The sequence below is a fragment of the Ornithodoros turicata genome, chromosome 1, assembly GCF_037126465.1.
Source record: "Ornithodoros turicata isolate Travis chromosome 1, ASM3712646v1, whole genome shotgun sequence".
NCBI classification, from domain to species: Eukaryota; Metazoa; Arthropoda; class Arachnida; order Ixodida; family Argasidae; genus Ornithodoros; species Ornithodoros turicata.
Genome location: NC_088201.1, coordinates 160263088 through 160281782, shown reverse-complemented (window position 1 = coordinate 160281782; position 18695 = coordinate 160263088). Strand labels below are relative to the sequence as shown.

Genomic DNA, 18695 nt, shown 5'->3' with positions numbered 1-18695 from the left:
CGTTCGTTGCCTCTGATGCCGCCAGGAGACGGGATCCATTGGAGTGTAAGCTGACCTCCGGTTAGCCTATGCTGGACACACGACCTCCTTATATATCGGGCTAGGATGCTACCACACATGGGGTTCATCACGTTGTTGAGGGCACTTCTGGAGTTCCGTAAGCAAAACGGCCTTAGTTATTCCGGTGACTTGAACCGCAGCAGCTGCGTGTAACGAGGCCAGGAGTTCGGCCGTCGTAGATGAGATTGGGTAACGAACTGATTTCCCTTGCCAGGCCATGTTCATTGACGGGATGTAGTACGCGCTGGTAAAGCTCTCGGAACGGTGGTCAATGGAGCCATCCGTGAACATCAGAGTATGTGTGTGATAGACGTCGCTTATCAGGTTCTCAGCAGCCATCCTGGCCACCAGGGGGCTGGACTCGCTCTTCTTCTGTAGACCCGGGTTGTAAGGCGTTGTTGCGGGCACGAACTCGCGCCATGGCGGCGTAGGTGGACTAGCTGGGAGCCGAGGAAGAGCCCCCCTGTTGGCTAGAGAGCTGGTGGCACTAGCCAGGCGTCCTAGGGATGTGTGTGTCCTTTGTTCGAGGTTGGTGAAGAGGGAATGCTTGTTGATAGATGTTGATGCATTGTCCAGAAACTGGAGTCCTAAGAGCCATGAACAGCTGACTAGCAGGTGATACTCTAAACCAATCAGCGAGCGCGGACTGTGTAGAGTCAGCGCAAGGACACAGGCTGTTATTGCGCGGCGTACTTTAAATTCAATTGCTGCGATAATTATAACACTGTGGGGTGAATTACTTCTCATGGTGCACTTTGCTGGCCTTCTTAACAGTTTTAAAGAAAGAGAACAGGGTGTTAAAATTTACATCTGTTCTACTTTAAGTCTATGTCAGGAGCAGTCTTGCATGGCAACGAAAATCATTCGTGTGAATAGTCCTGTTAGCAGAAGGAACCGAATTCCAGCAGCAACAACTTTATTCGATGATGATGATTGGGAAGTTTCATCGCCATGGACGATAATCTGCCCCTTTGCTGGTGGCAATGTGGCGAAAGGGAATAATGAATTCCAGAAACAGATTGTGCGTAGGAAAAATAAGAGTGAAGCACGTCTATGTGCGGGCTGAAGGGCACAATGCTCAGAAAGTGCCCACTTCGTGGTGGAGAATACCCGCCAAATTACAGTATAACCAGGAGTTTAAATAAAGGTACTTCAGCCTTTCAAAAGCTCGCTGCTTACTAGGCGGCATTAAATTTGCAACGTGCAGCCACAGGGAAGCGGAGCCAAACGCGCCGCGCACGTGGCTGTCGTCTCATTGAGAGGGTGGGTGCAGATTGCGATATTTGTATACCAGAATCGAACGAAAGGAACTTACCACAGGTAACTTTGACACACTACCAAAAAGAGGAACGAGTTCCCCAGGAAGTTACTGGAGCTCAAAAGCAACGAGTTAAGTTAAAAGTTACCGCACGAAGTAGCTTAGTCACAGTAACGAGCTACCTCAGCTCTGGTAAGGACTACTGATAAAGGTTACTGTTCCGTTCAATAAGTTTCAGGCGTGTTGTGGTTCGAAAGAGCCTAACGTTTCAAATTATCTAAAAGTGGTCTAGAGAACGGAAACTGAGATGTTACGTGATGAATAGACAGAGACGGCGTACAACAGCAAGGCAATTATATGAAATGACGCTTCGGTGTTCATGGGGCCCATCATCTAAAGTACAGTGATAACAATATCGCTGGTCAGCTGCTTTTTAAATAAGGTGGCGTAGCAATCTGGGGGCGTGCCGGGATGTGCATTCATACATCCTCGATGTGAAAATAAATAACTAAATAACAGTAAATGACTACTTCTCAGGCGTCGGGAAAGTGGCGCCCCCATTGCCGGGTAGCAGCCGCAGTAGCCCTCTCCTGCACTCACGGCTGGGTCGCCACAGGAAGGAGACCCCGCGTATAGCTGTGCGTGGCTGTCCCGTGTCTGGGGAAAGGAGGATCCTGCTGGTTGAGTGGACCCAAATGTTGTTTTGGACCCTTTCGGGCCCCTCTTGGAAAGCAATACACCACTTTGGCCCCTGCTTCCCATAGACACGTGGTCCTGGAAGGCCCGGTCAGGACTACTCAGCTAGTCGCCATCTCGTTTTTCCTTACTTTGTCTTTTCATCTCCTCCCCCTCCTCTGTTTTTCTTTTTCACCTTCTTTCGCGGCAATGGTCAACCTTGGGCAGTTCTTTCAATATTTCGTTGAAGCTGCACTTGGGTATTGTGTACGGGAAGTGTTAACGTGCAGACCGTACGCTACCCTGGTTGGGCTCGCTGGTGAGCGGCACCCTACTGCACTGAATGACATACATCTCTTCATGGATTCAGCCAGCACAAAAAATCGTGATCGGCCCTTGAAAAGTCATCGCACCGATAGACAGGGGCTTGATGTCGTAGGTTTGAACCCGGAACCCTGGTTCCCAAAAGTACTTGTGATAAAATCTGACAATTAATCCAGACCTCTTGCGAAAGTATCACCATTTCTTCTAGCAAAGGAGCTTCAGAAACTTCTGGGCAAGTCTTACAATGCTAAAAAAATTAAACACTGGGAATCTTCAGGTTGAAGTCCGCACAAAACAACAGAGCACTGCACTTCAAGCAGCGAAACAGGTTTGTGACATCAAAGTCACGGTCACAACATACCGCACCTTAAATATAGTGAAAGGCGTGATCTCCGAGGAAGAACTCTTTTCATGCTCTGAAGCGGAGGTCGAGGAAGGATTGAAGGATCAAGGGGTTGTATGTGCAAAGCGCATTGTGATGAGAAGGGATGGTAAGGAAGTCCAAAAAACGCATGTATAATACTCTCTTTTCAGTTGCACACACTCCCATTCGAGACCAAGGCCGGCTACATTAACTCTCATGTATGACCATCCATTCCAAACCCCGGACGATGCTTTAAATGCCAACGCTTCGGCCACAGCTCCCAGATGTGTCGAGGACAACAAGTTTGCCCAAAGTGTGCCGGTAATGACCACACACCGGAGTCATGTAGCAAAGAATTTCACTGTGTCAATTGTTAAGGCAGCCATCCAGCATATCCGAGGCCATGCCCACGCTGGAAAGACGAAAAAGATACACTTAGAATCAGGACCGAACAAAAAATGACATATAACGCAGCAAAAGCACAGCTGGACTTACAAAAGAAAGGAATGTTTTCTGAGGTGTGCGTAGGGGAGTGGCACCACACAGAGTGTCCGTGAAGACCCACATAAGCGTAGAAAACGGGGGGGGGGGCAGTGGGGCTCGTGCCCCCCCCCCCCCAGGCTGTGAGTTCAAGAAGCCTCCACCTTTCCTTCGCCAGCGGCGTGAGCTTAACCTAAACGCTTCTGAGGTTCCAGAGCCGGGAGCCACCCCGCCGCTGCCATGCGAGCAACCAGTGAAGGCAAGCGCCGCGTCTGCTAGTGACCTTGCATGCTCGCGCGACGCTGCCCTGCAGACGCGACGACCATTTCTGTTCGACACGTTGTTCTAGGAGACGGGTCCGTCAACACGACATGCAGAATGGACAAGTATGTCATTAGAAAGCCTAGATTGTCTACTGATGCGCCCGAAACCGCCAGCTCGCAAGATCCACACACCGTCAGTATTTCACCACTCGATAGTGACGTGAACACCCAGTTTGCTGCTGGTAAGTCCACTGGTGCAAGCTCAGCAGATGTTGCAGGAGACGGGCCATCCCCGCCATCTGAAAAACTTACCATTGGAAGAAGTCATGAGAAGAACGAGCCATCATCCAGCAAAGGCAGCGGCGGGCGGGGCTACCTTAAGAGTTGGGAATCCACCTACGGATGGCTTTCCTACAACGCTGAAATTGGTAAGGTGTACTGTTTCATTTGGTCACTGCCAGGGACAAAAAAATCCCGCTTCCATGCACATCGCGGGACGAAGACTCATACGCTGCATTCGTTGAACAAGGTTTCGAGAATTGGAAGAAAGCTCTTCAACGATTCCGGAGTCATGAGAAGTCAGCGCTTCATCGTGAAGCTTCCACTGGCGCTGAGAACTGCAAGCACAGGAGCTAACGTAGCGATAGCGCTCTCTGAATCGAAGCTCAGCCAAATGAAGCAAAGTCGTCAAGCTCTGTTGGCAGTTCTGTCGTGTGTTCGCTTTCTGGCATGTCAAGGGCTCTCACTTCGCGGTCACGATGAGGACGAAGGTAACTTGAGGCAGCTTCTTACGTTGCGGGAAGCGGATGTGCCAGGTCTCGGTTCATGGCTCAACAAAAGTAGGTGTAAGTGGATTTCGCCGGACTTGCAAAATGAGATGCTTGAACTCATTACCCACAGCATGCTCCGTTCCCTAATCAGAGAAGTGCAGGACGCGTTGTTTTACGCGGTGATTGCTGAGGAGACCTCTGATATTAGCACGCAGGAGCAGATATCATTTTGCCTCAGGTACGTCAAAGAGGGTCTTGAAGTGGAAGAAGTCTTTATTGGATTTTACGTGACGGCCGATACGAGAGCAAGCACCCTCTTCTCAATTCTGAAAGACGTGTTGTGTCGACTGAACCTTCAAATTGAGAACTGCCGCGGACAATGCTACGACGGGGCTGCAAATGTGTCCGGCAAAAGCGGTGGACTTCAAGCCCTAGTTCAGGATATTCAACCAAGGGCGATGTATGTGTACTGCCTTGCGCACACTCTCAACCTAGTGTTTCAAGACTTGTGTAAGCAAATTGATGTGTGTCGAGACTTTGTCAGCTTGTTCGCCGACTTGGTAAATTTTGTGGAAACATCTCCAAAGCGCCTCAGCTGGTTCGAACAGTTCCAGAAGGAGGAGACACCGGCCCTCAGACAATTCTGTAAAACGCCGTGGACGCTAAAGGCATCCTCAATGCGGTCAGTGTCAAGTAACTACTCTTGAGTTGGTGCAGTTCCTTTTCGCTCTGTCATCGGATGAAAAGAATGACACAGGAGCAAGAGCCAGTGGCTATGCAAAAGCGCTCGGAAAATTTGATTCATATTTCATGCTCAGGCTGATGATCCTGGTGTTCGAGAGATTGGAGAGCGCAAATTGTGCTCTGCAGAAGAAGAGCTTGCAGTTTGGGCATGCAGAGCAAATAGTGAAGGCCGTTAAAGAATGTGTTGCTGAACTCCGCGACAAATTCCTTGGCTTTTGGAGCACGGTGAAAGCCACGGCTGAGGAGCTCAAAACTGGGAGCCCCAGCCTTCCGATAAGCAGCGACAAGCACCACGTCGTTACGACGAAGGATCTCAAGCACACGAGTTTAGATCCTCGGAAGCCTATTCTCGACAGAGGTTCTACATGGTAATTGACACGGTTCATGCGTCTCTGTGCACTCGGTTTCCTGCCGGAATGTGGGACCACGTGACGAAAGTCGAATAGTTCTTGATGGGAGAAACTGACAGCGCTTATCTGTGCGAATTCTATAAAGGAGATCTTGATGCAGGTCGCCTTCAGCTTCATCGAGATATGCTGTTGGACATTGCAAAGCAGCGTTCCGTAAGCCTTACTTCGTTTCAGGACGTAAAATAGATGCTCTCAGGAAAGGAAGGTGAACCACTGAGGACGATACTTCCAGAAGTTGTTCAACTTCTTCGAATTGTATTGACCATACCTGTGACGTCTTGCACATCACAAAGGTCCTTCTCGTGCCCTACGGCGGCTCAAAACTTACTTGCGTTCCACAATGGGACAAGCCGGTTAAATCATATTGCCTTGCTTCATTGCCACAATGAGCTAGCTCGCGATGTCGACTTGAGCGCTGTAGCAAACGAGTTTATCAAACGAACAACTCCTAGGGAAAACACGTTTCAAATTGTTGGCTCGAAGAATGCTATTTTTTCGTGGCTTCTAAAGACATGTCGTCGTTCGCTGATACTCGTGTCTGCTTCCTACCATCCAATGTGCCGCTACGCACCTGCCATCATGTACCAGCCGAGAATTTGGCAACCACATAATAAATATTACACGTTGCACATGGTCGTCACTGCGTTTCCGGCTCGGGCACCGCTGGACTCCTCCCGTCCCCGCCCGGGTGGCCAGGCTCGCCCCCCCTCCCCCGGGAAAATTGGCGTGCTACGCCTATGAAGACCCACAGTCCTGGGTCTCCACTCCACACTCCCTAACCAGAACAGAGAGACACAAGTGTCCTCTGTGGATGCTCCGGGCTGGCCTAAAAGCCAGCCCTTATAATGCAGCCGCAACCTCTTCGGAGGCTGGTGGCTCCCTTTCAGTCTGGGATGTGGTTACCAAGGGTCCCTCCCAGACAAATACACTAAACGTGGAAGTCGATGATGACGACTGCGCATGAAACTGCGCGTCGCAGAAGTCGTCATCGAGTCTTCCAAGCAGTTTCTCTCCAGTAAACGAGAAACGTGAGAGGACAAGTGGCAGAGGCAGGGGAAACAAAGGTGCGGAAAAACAGGTACGGAACAACAGGGTACGGTGTGCCCCTAGCGTCATTCTGTTATTTCTGACAACGAGAATTCTGCAATGGATTGTAGAGGTCTCTTGTCAAAGTTGGAGGACATTAACGACGTTATGACACAGTATGGGGCGTCGTGCTTCTGCTTACAGAAAACATACCTGCAGGAACACAATTGTAATCCTTTTCGCATGCATAACATCTTCAGGAAGGACCGCGCAGACGCCACACGCGCATCAGGGGGGCGTTGCTGTGATCCTCCCCACAGTCCATTCCTGCAAAACACCTTCCACTCGTCACCAACTTGGAGGCTGTTGCCGTCCAAGTGAGCTTCCATAGGGTCATTACAGTATGTTCCTAGTACCTTCCCCCTTCAGCAGCTATAGAACAGAGGGAGTAGGAGGTATTATGTGACCAGCTTCCTCGACCTTTCATTATCCTAATTATTTCCCTGTGCAGCCCATCCATCTTCCAGAGTTTCCGCTGGACAGTTCAGCAAAATCCTTTGGGGAGTTGACCACTTCCCGATTATCATCAAATTCCGTGATACAACAAGTGCCATCCTAACACGGCCGCCACGGTGGAAACTAGGTGAGGCTCACTGGGATACTTTTTTAACTGGGGTGACTATGTTGGTTTCTCAATCCCACTTTTGCAAGTAAATAGAAGACTATGTGAGAATATGAATGAACAGGCAGATGCCCTCTGTGAAGACTTTCAGAACATATCAAGCTCGTCACACTACTGAAGAGAATTCACACACATAACAGAAAAGGCAGAGAAAACAGTAATACCAAGCGGAGGTAGCGACAGGTTCCCTTATAATATGGCTTTCACCATCATAGAAATATCAGGGTTTTGGCAACAACAAAAGTGACGGCAACTCGGTCCGACCGCATCACATATTCCATGCTTCAACGTTTGTCCAGAAACTCTCAAGAAACGCTGCTCCATTTTTTTTTCAATAGAGTTTGGCAGGAAGGACATCTGCCTTCCAGTTGGAAGATGGCAACCATTATTCCATTTCTAAAGCCGTAGAAAGAAGTTTCCAATCCTTCAAGCTACAGGCCTGTAACACTCACAAGCTGCTTAGGCAAGACATTTGAACGGATTATTAATAACCGCCTTGTATATGACTTGGAAGAAAATAAGTGCCTTGAAAAATATCAACGTGGATTCTCAGGGGGGTGTTCAACAACTGATCATCTTGTCCGCTTAGAGACCACCATCCGTGAAGCCTTCGTACGAACAACAACAACTTTATATTGAGGGGAAGAGTGGGGAGGTTCATCGCCAGAGGCGATACTGTACCCCATTGCTGGTGGGGATGTGGGGAATAAAATAATGAGCCCCTTCACAATGACGATCGAAGTCCGATGGTGTCCAGAAATGTCAAAAGAGTTTTGAGCGCAGATCGTTGCTGGGCTGGATTGGGCCAGGGACCAAGCAATTTCGATAGGGAGAAGGGGCGAGAGTCCAGCTGAGTAAGAGACTCAGAGAGTGCGGTTCGGGAAGGTTGGTAGTGGGGGCAATGAAGAAGAATTTGCTCCAGATCCTCAAGAGCACTACAGTGGCAGCAGGTGGGAGAGTCAACTTGTCTCAAGCGGTAACGCCACAGGGCTGTAAAGGCCACATCGAGGCTCCGTATTCTTCACATATAGGGTCTGTATGCTTCGACCTTGAGAAGGCCTATGACAGGGCATGGCGGTACGGCATTTTAGGAGACCTTCACTTTTGCGGAATACGTGGTCGGCTTTACAAATGTATTCTAGAATTCCTTCGCGGAAGTATGTTTGGAGTTGCGACTGGGAACTACATTCTCGCGTCCTTCCATACAGGAAAATGGTGTTCCTCAGGGATATCTACTGAGTGTTACCCTGTTCATTCTTAAGATGAATTCAGTTACACAATCACTTCCCCCGTCGGTCACGTATTCAGTCTATGTGGACGATGTGCAAATATCCTTTGCAACGTCCAATCTTGCCATGTGCGAGAGACAGCTGCAGCTTGCAATTAATAGACTGACTAGGTGGTCAGTTAAGAATGGTTTTATGTTTTCACCAGAAAAGACGGTTTGTGTGCCTTTTCACGGGTAAGAGGGCTGTTTCCGGAACCATCTCTGAATATAAATGGTCAACCTCTTATTGTACAATCGGAATACAAATTTTGGGGGCTTACTTTTGACAAGAAGCTCGCGTTACATTACATTAAGGTAAAATGCACCAAATCATTAAATCTGCTGAAAGTTTTGTCTCACAGATCTCGGAGAGCATATCAACAGACTTCACACGGGGCGTACACTGCTGTGGTCCGGTCTAGGCTGGATTACGGGTGTATTGTTTATGGGTCAGCACGTTTTCTGTCTTAAAACGCATAGACACTGTACATCATTACGGACTACGGTTGGTTCTTGGTGCTTTCCGCACCTTGCCAGTGGAAAGCTTATATGTTGAAAGCAGCAAGTGGCCATTGAAAAGACGACGAGCCTATCTTTCTATCCTTTATGCGTTCAGGGTGAGAAGTTACTCACAGCACGCTGCTCGTTCGAGTGTTGGGGACACACGTTTTCAACGGCTGTTCTTGAACAAGCCTCACTTGTTCCTCCTCTTTCTATGCGTATCTCACAACAGGTTGAACAGTACCACTTTTATCCTTTCAACTGTCTTCTATCAGAAACCACTAGACGTTAACCTTGATGGACCTCACCCACAAGGTCTAACAGTTTCTTAGCAAGATACAACAAAAATGATACCAACATGGTCGTTTTACAACAGGAGTTTTGAACATTAAGAGAAAGTTTGAGAGAGCACACAGGATTCTATACAGATGGGTCCAAAATCAACACAGGTGTATCATGTGCCATGGTGATTGAGAGATGCACCAGGGCAATTCGTTTGAACCAGTACATGACCATTTTTAGTACCGAGGTCTACGGAATAATTGTTGCACTGAATTACATTTTGCAGCACAACATCATATCATCACTCGTTTATACAGACTCTCTTGGTGCTATGCAGGCAATATGCAGCCCACATAAGACAAAAAAACTCCCTTGTCCACAGGGCACGGTATCTTGCATCAGATATCACAAACAAAAAATACAGGTTGATATTTTGCTGGGTACACAGCCATGTCGGGATACCGGGAAACGAGTATGCCGACAGTGCATCAACCGAAGCCATGGACAGCGACGTCACACCGTTTGATATTCCTGCTCAGGACATGATTCGAGCCCTGCGAAAATGTATAAACTCCGCGTTGCAGGAGTTTTGGAATACATAGGAAAACAATATGCTCCACCTTATCGAAAGGTACATTGAAAGTCACGGGTATCCTCTGAGAAACAGAATGCATGAGACCCTGCGATGCAGACTGAGAATAGGGCACACTTATGTTACTCATGGGTTTTTATTTCGAGGAGGGAAGCCTCCTCAATGCACACACTGTGGTGAGCAGCTCTCTGTTGTTCATGTCATCATCTCATGTCCTCTCATTAAAAGTCAACGTCAACGTTATTTTAGCATGTTTTACAAGCACTTCACACCTCTTCACCCAGCCCTCTTACTGGGTGATGAGCCGCTCGTTCAGTTTGATACTGTTTTTAACTTCCTCCAGGATACTGGCCTCACTGGTAAGTTGTAAAATTCGTACTTCTTGGTATTTCAGTTTTAGTTTTTTTATGATGCGCAATGGTTTGTTTTTTAAGGTCATTATTTTACTTTTACTTTAATTTTACTCTCATATTCACTTCTTCGCATACCCACTGTTATGGCCTTCGTCGTCTTTGCGCCAAAAAAATCACAATCACTACCTCTACTATTTGCGGAAAAGAAAAGAAAAGTGACAAGGCATTTAAATTAGGTTGCAATGTTTCGTAACTACGTTGATGTGCCTCTTATATTTGTAAGGTAATTATTAAAAGCGTCAGCAAGATCTTTACCAGACACCTGGTCATTTTCTATACACGCTATACGTTCTTTCGCTCTGGCTGCTTTTCCGTTGCTCCGGAATATAGTCCAAATTTATAGGCTTAGGCTTTTTTGGAGCCACCGGCTCGTTGAAAGGAGGAATTCACAGACCTCGGGAGGTTCAACGTCTGTATGATACTTCCTACCGGTCAACAGGTTCCCGCCAGCCCTGCCAAACGACAACGGGTTGAGAGCCCTTCCTCGGGTGACGCCGACAATCCACAAGACGTGAATGTTCCCGATAACACCATGGACGCTTCGGAACCGGCAACTCCCCAGCAGACAGATGAGATGAACAATGCTAGCACTGCCACTTTTCTTCATGACCCGTTCACGACTGGACCAACAGGAAGAACCAAGCTGGTGGTATTTCCGTACTGTTTCGACCAACAACTAGTGACTACTCCTTCTAGAAGGTCAACCCTAATGTTGTAGCCAGCGAAATACGCTGCTAGCCCAACAACAGGTTACGGACCACCGTTTCCATCGTGATGGTTCTCTCTTCGTCTCCGCGTTGTTTGAAGCGGCTGCCCGCAAGCTGTTGTCAGCTCAGTGTTTAGCGGAAATCCCTGTGTTACCTTCTGCACCTCAATCGTACGCCAGAACTACGGGCAGGATTTATGATGTACCTACAGAGTACTCCAATGACGATCTCTTGCTCTACTTGAATGACGCCGGGGTTATATCTGCAAGGCGACAGGTTCGGCACTCTATGACAGAAGATGGCAGAGATGTGTTCACCCGTTAAGCAGCGTCATCCTAACTTTTCAACCCACAATCCCTCTTCCACACCGAATTGCCCTCGGATTTCAAACCTTAATCGTTCACGAAAACATAGAAGGCTCCATGCAGTGCTATAACTGTCAACGATTTGGCCGTACTGCTCGAAATGGCAGAGGCGCTGCTAGCTGTGGCATATGCGCTGGACCTAACCGCCGATCACACTGCAACAATAAGAGAGAGCCAAATTGTGGTAACTCTAAATCCGGCCATTCTACATCGTCCTCTTTAGACCGCCGCTACGAAAAGACATCAAGACTGAATATTACGACTTCCTTCTGTCGATCCCAACGGCAGTAATGCCACCGCCACGCCTCGTACGAATGAACACGGCTTTCCTACACTCCCACCTCGGTCTGGACAATGCGAACGAAGGTTGCAGGGCAACACCGCGACGAAGCCCATCAGAACCAGCCACCCGACACATCCTGGTGCATCAAGGCAGATTACACGCACTTACACCGGTGTAACAGATTCATCAGGCATGAGAAGACAGTTACCACTATCAACCACCGAAGCTGTCCCTTCTCTGACACTCTTCTCTTCGGTGCTCACGGCAGTCAAGGCAATTGTCTCTGCATTTCCTGCCGCGTCGCAGGTGCCCAAGGTTCAAGCGCTTCTGCCATTGGAGGCATTATCTTTACCTCCGCATGATGGAATTGTATAGAAAGGCCATCGTGATGAAGTGGAATCCTCGCAGCCTACGTAACAAGCTCCCTCATTTTAAATCTCATCTCCATCAATACAAGTTCCCTTTCATAGCTGTGTGCGACCATGACAAGAATGCTGCGCATCCCGTTAATGGTTATACAATGTATCGGTCTCATCAATCCTCTGAGAGCAGAACAGCGGTATACGTTCGTATTGACTTCGTGGCTGCACCCATAGGGACAGTTTGTAATCGCCCTTATGATTATGTCACCTGCAAGAGCCGCCTTGGGCACATGCTGTTAACAGTCGTCAGCATCTATCTACGTCGTGCTGCACAGGTTCCGTGGACTGACCTCGAACGCTTATTCAATTCACTGGAATCCCCAGCTCTCGTACTGGGTGATTTCAATGCTCTTCGTACGGCCTGGGGAAGCCGTAGAACGGACGGACGGGGAAGGAGGTTGTTGGAAGCAATGGAGACTCCTCATATGTGCCTACTTCACAACCGACAGCCAACTTACGTGCGATCATCAACGTCACTCGATGTCCTGGATCTTTCGTGGTGTTCAGCAGACATAGTTCGCCACTTGTCGTGCGCTACCGATGTCGACACGCGAGGTAGTGACCACTTTCCCCTCTATATTTCGCACGATAGACTGCCTGTGTCACCCACTAATTTACTGATCTCTTTCACGAACTGGAGACTCTTTCGTTCCGCCCTCCGCATATCTGTGCACAACGGTATGTCCTCAGAGGCCCTCTCGCAAGGCATTCATTGCGCCATGCAGTACGCGGTGGTCCTGTTTAAAAGGCCAACAGGTCACGTCAGTTATTCTCCAGCAGTTAGCCACCTTAGAGCATAACGTCGCCGAGCAGAGAGAACGCCTCGCCGAACTGGGCAGCTTCCTGACATTGTGGCCGGATAAAAGCTGAGGTAACACGAGAACTTAAGAAAGGGGACCGGAAGCGTTGGCGTAAGTTTTGTCAACGCCTTTCACCGTTTGACCCGGCCACAAAGGTCTGGAGGAAAATTCGAGCTCTGAAGGATACGCCACCACAAAAGAATCCTCTCCCGGCATTGACTATCGTTAAGGGCGTAGATGAAACCACGTTAGCAACAGATTTCTCCGTCGTCCTAACCACAACGGCGGCTTCCCCAACGTCTGCGGTACATAACACTTTTGCCCGGACCTTGACAACAGCAGTTCACCAACACTCGCACCGTCCACCGGAGGTTTTGGACCACGACTTTACTTTAATCGAGCTGAAGACTGCGTTGACATTTGTGAATGTGCGACCGTCCCCAGGACCCAAAAGAATCACCAACGCCGCACTGCGAAACCTTGACGAGCGGTCACTCCAAGCTCTTCTTTATGTTTCTAATACGTCATGGCGACAGGGATCCGTACCATCTACCTGGAAGTAGACATTAGTTGTTCCTATCCTCAAACCAGACAAGCAACTGTCCTAACCTCCTTCGCCCTGTGAGCCTGACAAGCTGTATGGGAAAAGTGATGGAGAGAATGGTTTTGCGTCGCTTCGACGGGTGGCTCGAAAAACAATGTGCGTTCACTCAAGAAATGGCTGGATTTCGTCGCCACCGAAGCTCCATGGATCCACTTCCCGACATAGTCTCTCCAGTCCAAGAGGCTCGTGCTCATCGGCGCCTCGTTGTATCGGACTTCCTGCACATTAAGCGCGCATGTGATATCGCCTCGCCTATATGTTGTCATATCTGTTACCGCATCTGATACCGTCCCTGTTCATCAAGGCGTAGCCCAAGGAAGCATGCTCAGTCCTACACTCTTTAATGTGGTACCGGCAGGACGCGACTAAAATCGATAGTTCCTCGCAAAGTAGCACTCCGTGTATGTCGATGACGTTGGACTTTGGACAGTAGGCAAGTCACGACTAGCCATCCAGCGTCGTTTGCAACAAGCCTATCCATATGTCCATCTCTACCTTTCGCGACTTGGAATGGACCTTTCACCCGAAAAGTGTGTCGAGCACCCTTTCACCCATAAGGCTATGATTAAATTCCCTCTTTGGGCGGGTGCAAAGAAGTTCGAGCCTGTGCATTCCCATCGCTTCCTTGGTGTAGTCCGGGACTCGAACCTGCGCTGGGCTCGCCTAATTAGGCACCTTGAAACCAAAGTGCAGCGATGGCTTCCTGCAATTCAGCATCTTTCTGGCTGGGGCTGGGGCTGTGATCATCGCTCCCTTCTAGCCGCTCACGCGGCTTTGGTGAGGGCAACTGTGCTTTACAGCCTTCCAGTCTTGCACAGGGTTTCTACAACATATTTAAGTACCCTTTGGACTCTGTTCGCCCGAGACCTTCGTCGCTGCCCTGGAGTTCCAAGAGTGGCTGAAACAGGGCATGTCTTAGCTGAACATGGGGAGCTCCCGGTGGACGTCCTCCGTCGAGCGGGCAACTGCTCGACACTTCCTACGTTTGCGCGCACACATTCCCCGCCACCCACTCCTCAGGAAAATTCGACATATTCCTGAAAGTGATTTCAATCGCGTCGCGCAGAGGACGTTCCAGGCTCTCACTGGCTTCATACCTAAGGACGTCACACGGACGAACGCCCCTGCGCTGCCTGTGCCATCCACCTTCGCACGCCTTCCGGACCTTCAGGACCGCAAAGATCAGGTTCCCCTTCAAGTCCTTCGAGCCGATTTTATGCTCTCGTAGACGCGATGTTTTCTACCTCTGCCGCCGCATACACCGATGGCGCATCTCGAAATGGCAAGCCCGCGTCGGCATTCGTCATCCTACCCGAAGGCGTAGTCGACGGACGTCGCCTTTGGCATCAACCCTCACAATAGCTGCGGAATTCTGTGCCATGCTTTTCTTTCTGCAACACATTGTTCACTTTACCCCACAGGATTGGGTGGTATTCACTGACTCAACATCTGCGCTGCAAGCAATTAAGAATTCTGGTATCCGAGTGTCCTCCGGACCTTTGGTTATGGATGTGTTAATGCCTTACAAACTTGTCTACCAAGCGGGCCACAGGCTCATTCTCCAATGGGTTCCAGCCCATTGCGGTGTCGACGGCAATGAACAGGCTGACAGCGCCACCGAAGGAGCTCTCTCGTCTCGGAGGCGGACGCGTATTGCACTGCTGAGAGGAGATCGTCGGTCCGTACTTCGACGCCTCGTGACACCTCTGGCCAACAGACGGCTGGCATCCTCCCCCCCCCCCGCCATGCTATGCTGGGTAGAGTTGATCAAGCGCTCGCTTTCCGTATGCCTACACGTATATATCTCGTCATGATGCCACATTTGTTCATCGAATGTGCCTCGATGTAGCCTTCACAGTACAGTGGCGCTACAGCTTCAGACAATTTGCCTCTCCCCCTGCAGCCATTGCAGTGCTGTTGAAGATCTAGAGCACATTCTTCTCTGTTACCCACACTACCGGCCTTCCCGAACAGTAGTCTCCGGATCCCTCACCGAGCTAGACTTCCGCCCCCCTCTCTCACAAAATCCCCCTTCTGGTCCCTGGCCGTATCCAGCACGCCAACGCTCTGCCCTCAACGCTCCCTTCACCTCTATGGACACTGCAGGACTTCGATCCATATTGTGAAGGGGCTCATTATTTCATTCCCCGCATCACCACCAGCTATGGGGTAGAGTATCGCCCCCGGCGATGAAACTCCCCAGTCATCATTCCGTAATAAAGTTGTAGTTGTTTTCGCTCTGCCGGTACCAGTTGTGCTATTCATATTTTTCCATACTGCATGACGCTTTGTAGATAGTAAATCACGAAAAAGCCAGCTATAGTACCCTGCTTTTGCTTTGCGCAGAACTGACTTCAGATTATTCCTCTACTGGTTAAATATTTGAAGCTCCTATTAACCCTTGCCGTTAGAAATGCTTGATATAATTTCCGTTTGTGACGAATCATGCGGATTAATTTTTTGGTCGCCCAATGTTTCCGCGCTTTGCGAGCCAATGTATATTCTACCAGCAGAAAATATATATGATAAACTGTAGTATACTGTCTTATGAATATGTGAAAACCAATGTTTGCCTTATTTACTTCGTAGATAAATGACCAATTTGTTTGCTATATTTCAGTTGAGTTGAGTTGATATGAAAAGAAAAAAATTGAGAAATAGGCACTCATTTCGAGAGCCAGCTAGTCCAGATCACTTAAGAAAACACAAATGACTATTTACAATAAAACCAGTGAGTGACAAAGACTCTGGGTCAGTCACTCACATACACTATCCACACACATTGTGCACACACACTGTCAGTCATACTGTGTCCACCAACTTGGAGTCTGCGCAAAATCGCACAAACGCCTCTATGGCGTGAAACTGATGGTCGGGTGTGCAATCACCCAGAACAAATGGTCTGCCATTCAAATGGTCTGCCATCCAGCCGAGCTAAGGATGCTTGTAGATATTGTTTGTGCTGCTGATACCGTGGACACGATAATAAGATATGTTCAGTGTCCTCAACAGTCCCACGGGTGCCACAGTTGGGTGAATGCGCCTTTCCAAGCTTGTGAAGAAGACGTCGGCTGTAGGGCACGTTGAGGTGGAGCCGGTGGTAAAGTGACGCAAACGGCATAGGGAACGATGTCGGGAAAGTAGAGGCAAGCTCCGGGTCAACGCGGTGTAGCAGCGAGGTGCGAGCCCCTCGCGGTATGGCCCTAGCGTCGGAATTGGTGAAATATATGAGTGATGTGCTCTGCGTGCCGCAGCATCAGCTGCGTAATGCCCAGGTATGCCGCAGTGTACTGGGATCCACTGAAAGAACATGTCGTGTCCAGCAGCCACCGCCTCTGCGTGTAGTTTTACAACATCAGCAACCACAGGGTTGCCAGCACTGGTAGTTCTTGGTTCTTGCTATATTTCCGTTCGAAATCTCTCGACTGAAATAGTGTTTACGTTTTGAAAGTACTAGCTTTTGCTTTTTTTTCTTTCAAACTTTCGAGGCATGCATGCCTATGAAAGCAAATACTGGTAAGTGGTCGCTGGCGTCCGCAACAACAGCACCAGCCATTAATTGTGATTCTTCACACCTTGTAACTGTTAGACCAATAAGAGTGGACGTCTGTGCGTTACACATGGGGGGTTCGGTCATAATTTTTCACACGGCATGAGATTGTAACAACGTGGAAAACTAATTATATCCCTCTGAGTGCTCTAAGATATTTATAATGATGTCACCTCCAAGACATAGAACATATCCATCTGAATTTATAAAATGCAAAACTTGGTCTACGTATACCAGGAAACCAGTAACGCAACCACTAGGTGGTACATACAATGGGGCAAAAATATTTTCGCGTTTTTTAAACTAGAATTTTAAAGGTCCTGTGTATACATGTAGTAAAATGTGACGCAGTTTTATAGGATAACAAGTTGCTTGAATTCACGGGTAATGTTCCTTTGAACATAAACTGCGACGCATCCTCCCCGTTTCCCAGCAGATATATTTGGTTCTTCGTGAGGGTCACACATCCGCCCAGCTCCAGCCATGACGTCAACAAAATAGAACAAAAAAGAAGAAACATGTGCAAAGGTCACCACTTTGTCTCGCGAGTGACGTGATGGTCTTCGAACCTTCTTGTGTTCAATACGAAGTGGAAGATACGACGGAGGAGACGTGGAGGAGAATGAGACCGTTTTCCCAATAAACCATACGCTGAGCGGTTCATCTTCAAGAGGATCATCGTTTATGTGAACAACAAGCTCGTCAGCTCCAACGAGATGTACGCCTACAGGAGTATTTTGGATGTCGTGCTTCATTCCACGCGCGGGGCTCAAGAGACCGTTCCGTGAACGGTCAGGGCTTTGTCGGGTTTGTGGAAGACGATGTAGCTTTAAGAAACGACTACCACATCACGTCTCGCGGTCCGAAACAGCGCTTCGAAGCGACGAAGGGTGGGAAATATTTTATCCTGGTCAGCCAGATCAATACCGACCAGTTCCGAGAGCCGCGCCTGGTAGTACATGCCGTCGAAATTCGTGTCATTTTTCTGTTAAATAACGATGATTTTAGGTGGATATCGGCCCCCAACGGTAAGAAAACGTACAATTACGAGGTGGACATTAAATCGATGAGCTTGCACTTGAAAAACTGATGCTGGCGCCTTCCCTGTTTTTGGAATACGAGCGAATCTTGGCTTCTGCCCCAGAAACATTGGCGATCTCCATTTCCGCGATACCATACAGTTTTTCAACCTCTCCTTGTCTAACCTAATGGAAACGCTGCTCGCCAGCGGTGGCAGAGCGTGTTTCATTGTACCGTCAAATATTTGGTGATCGTTCCCACCGGCTCCTCAGGAGAGACATTTATCCGTACAACTTCGTCGACAGTTTAGAAGGGTACAATCTGCCCACGCTACCGTCAAAGGAACCTTTCAAAAGTGACCTGAACGACCAAGAGATCATGGATGAGAACTATCACTACGCTCTGGCATTTTTCGAATTGTTCCAATGTAAGGACCTTGGCTGTTACACGCATCTCAACGTCACGTTCGACGCATGTCAGCTGAACTTTTATCGGATCACTGTTGATCATTGACGTCTAGTTTTACTCACGTAATCCAGTTCAAAAGAACGTGTCAAGAATGGTGTTGTTTTACATGTGGTGAATCAATGCAATTTCCGCGAGTACGCGTTGCATGTGAAATCCTGAAATAAGACTTGCGCACACATAACATTACTAATTTTACGTTGGCGTGTCATCGCTGTCATAATGCGAGCCGTTCCACTGCCGGTATATGAGTGTTAAGTGTGCGTTACATTCTTGTATTTCAGTTCGCATATTGAAATTGGACGTACAGCCTGCGTATAATCAATGTCCGTACTTCGCGTTTCACATACTTCAATGATATTCGATGT

At 48.6% G+C, this 18695-nt stretch overlaps 1 protein-coding gene across 1 annotated transcript in view; it reads right to left on the bottom strand.

Annotated features, from left to right (window-relative positions):
* Nucleotides 1–18695, bottom strand: part of LOC135388359 (uncharacterized) — a 74022-nt gene that overhangs the window by 54638 nt on the left and 689 nt on the right. The window lies entirely within an intron of this gene.